The sequence below is a fragment of the Oratosquilla oratoria genome, chromosome 1, assembly GCF_046742065.1.
Source record: "Oratosquilla oratoria isolate Oo_2021 chromosome 1, ASM4674206v1, whole genome shotgun sequence".
NCBI lineage: Eukaryota > Metazoa > Arthropoda > Malacostraca > Stomatopoda > Squillidae > Oratosquilla > Oratosquilla oratoria.
In genome coordinates, this window is record NC_134777.1 from 132,438,942 (window position 1) to 132,443,283 (window position 4,342).

The window sequence follows — 4,342 nt, forward strand, 5'->3', positions numbered from 1 at the left end:
CTTCGTCCCAAGCACTGCTTGCCTCAATGTCCTCACATTCTCCTTCACACTGCTCCTGCTCACAAGCTCTCTCACAGACTTCCCACTCTCTTTGAGCACACTCTTTCTCACCGAAGCTTTGAGGGACCGAAGGTTCTCCTTCACTACGAATCGAACTGCAGGAGACGGTCGCTCTCGAGTTCTGTCCTTCTCGAGATGGGTCATGACCGCAACTGTCCCTCGAGGATTTGCTGCAGCGTCGAGACGTCGAGGCTTAAGTGACTGAGTGGAGGAGGAGGAGGAGGAGAAGGAAGAGGAGGAGGTAGAGGAAAAGGAGGAGGAGCCTGTGCCTCTCGTGACGGTTGGTGAAGTCTTAAGAAAGGGCTTCTTTAAGTTCTTCGATGATAAATTCCATCGCATAACGAAGATGATGTCTGCCTAGAACTTGGTGACCCCAAAGTGTTCCAAATAGAGAAAACGAAGTATGCTGTTTATGCATGATTAATATGGATTAAGTAATCAAGCTGGGCCAGCCTTTGCATGCCAGAGGTTCTTAGAGTTATGTATATATATATATATATATATATATAATTATATATATATAATATATAATATATATATATATTATATAATATATACATTTTATACATATATATATATATACATATATATATACAAATATAATATATTTATATATACAATATATATAAATATACATATATATATATATATGTATACATACATACATAATGTATTACAATATATGCACATATATATATAATATATATTTATAATAATATATATAATACCGTATATATATACCATATATATAATTATTGTATATATATATATATAAAATTCTTATATATATATGTATATATATATGCACATATGTATATATATATATATATATATTTAACATACATATATATATGTATATATATATATATGTATATATATGTATATATATATACAGTATATGTATATATATATATATTGAACATTTTTAGAAGCTCCGCCATGGGATACGAACCCTGACCCGTGCGTCGATAATCACGAGGCCAAGACGCTAGCGACCATGCTACATGGTGATGGTTCAAAAGGACTGTACTAGTCCCCGACCACGCTTCACGTAACATTGGAAGATCTAGTCTCATTTTCATCTAATCCCGTATTAGGCGAGCCCTCCGACAAGTTGTGTATGTTTAAGACAGATTGAACATTATTTAGAAGCTCCGCCATGGGATACGAACCCTGACCCGTGCGTCGATAATCACGAGGCCAAGACGCTAGCGACCATGCTACATGGTGATGGTTCAAAAGGACTGTACTAGTCCCCGACTACGCTTCACGTAACATTGGAAGATCTAGTCACATTTTCATCTAATCCCGTATTAGGCGAGCCGTCCGACAAATTGTGTATGTTTAAGACAGATTGAAAATTTTTTAGAAGCTCCGCCATGGGATACGAACCCTGACCCGTGCGTCGATAATCACGAGGCCAAGACGCTAGCGACCATGCTACATGGTGATGGTTCAAAAGGACTGTACTAGTCCCCGACCACGCTTCACGTAACATTGGAAGATCTAGTCTCATTTTCATCTAATCCCGTATTAGGCGAGCCCTCCGACAAGTTGTGTATGTTTAAGACAGAATTGAACATTTTTAGAAGCTCCGCTACATGGGATGGTTCAAAACCCTGTATCGTCGACGCTTCACGACAAGACTAGATCAGCTAGGACCATGTACATATGATGGTTCAAAAGGACTGTACTAGTCCCCGACAACGCTTCACGTAACATTGGAATGAGACTAGATCTTCCAATGTTACGTGAAGCGTGGTCGGGGACTAGTACAGTCCTTTAACCATCACCATGTAGCATGGTCGCTAGCGTCTTGGCCTCGTGATTATCGACGCACGGGTCTGGGTTATCCATGTGGAGCTTCTAAAAATGTTCAATGTCTTAAACATACACACATATGTGATATATACAAGATTATATAGTCTAAATATACTATATTAAATAATTATATATTTATAACCACAAGAATTTAAATGTATTATGTTTATAGTATATCATATTATCATCTCTATATATGTACTTCAATATATACTTGATATATATTATATATATGTATATCTATATTGTGTTCTTATGTTGTGTTCTATATAGTGTGTTATAGTGGTCTTATATATCTTTATATATTATATCTGTCATAGATATATAAATGTTCCTCTGTATTATATATACATAATCATATATGATAAATAATATCTACCTAATATACTATATAGTCATATATCATATATACATACATATATATACATTACGAAATTATAATATTATTGTATTAACTATAAATACATATATACATAAGACAGATATAAGATATTTAGAACATATATTGACAATTTATTTACATATATACATACATATATATATTATACATAAATTATATATCATATATACATATATAAATTATATATATATAATATGTGAAGGTTATTACATATATTTTATACACTTATTGATATAATATATTAATTCATTTTTATATACAACATATATACATAATATATACATTATATATACATATATATATACATATACTATATTATTATACATCATATATATATAATATATATATAACATACATATATATACATTACATATACATATATATAATACATACATATTATATTTACATATATATCTACATACATTATACAACATAATATATATACATATATATATATATACATACATATATATATCATACATATATTCTATATACATACATTATATATTGTATACATACATATATATATATACATTTATATATATAATACATATATATATATACATACATATATATTATATACATACATATATATATATATATATATACATTACATATATATATATACATACATATATATATATATACATACATATATATATACATACATATATATATATACATAATATATGTATACATACATATATATATATACATACATATATATATATACATACATATATATATTTACATACATATATATATACATACATATATATATATATTACATATATATATACATACAATATATATTATACATATATATATACATATATAAAACATATATAATATACATATATATATATTTATACATATATATATATATACATTTTTATAACATACATATATATATATATATATATATATATTATATAATATTTATACATTTTTATATACATTTATATATATATATATATATATACATATAATATAGATTACATATATATATAATACATTTATATACATATACAATATATATATACATATATATATATATATATATATATATATATAATATTATATATTATACATTTTATATATATACATATATTACATATATATACAAATATACATATTATATATATAATATATATATACATATATATATATATACATTATATATATATACAATATATATATAATATATATACATATATATACATATTTATATCTACAGATATATATATTATATATTTTATCCTTATACAATATATATTACATATTATACATATATACATATATATATACATATATATATATATATATACATATATATATACATATATATATATATATAACACATATATACCATATATATATACATACACACACACATATTTATATATATATATTATATATATATATATATATATATATATATTTATACATATATATTATATATATATATACATATATATATATATATTATTATATATAATTATATATATATATTATACATATTATATATTATACATATACATATATATATTATATATAATTCATATATATATTTATTATATACATATATATATATTATATATATACATATATATAAATATATAACATAAATATATATATATTATATATGTACATATATATATATATTATACATACATACATTTTATATTATATCTTATACATTTACATACTTATATATATATTATACATAAATATATTATAATATATATATATATATTTATTATACATACATATATATATATATATTATATACATATATATATATTATACATACATACATATATTATATATATTATACATAATATATATTTTACATATATACATATATATACATTATACATACATACATATATATATATTAGCACTAATGTAATAGCACATTGGTAAAATGAAACTTGTTACCCACTGTAAATCAGAAAGATACAGTTAAAAGGTATATATATGGACAGGGAGAAACAATTACGCGGACAAGGGGACTCAGATATTGGTATGTGGGAATCTGTCCTGCTGCTTTCATAATTA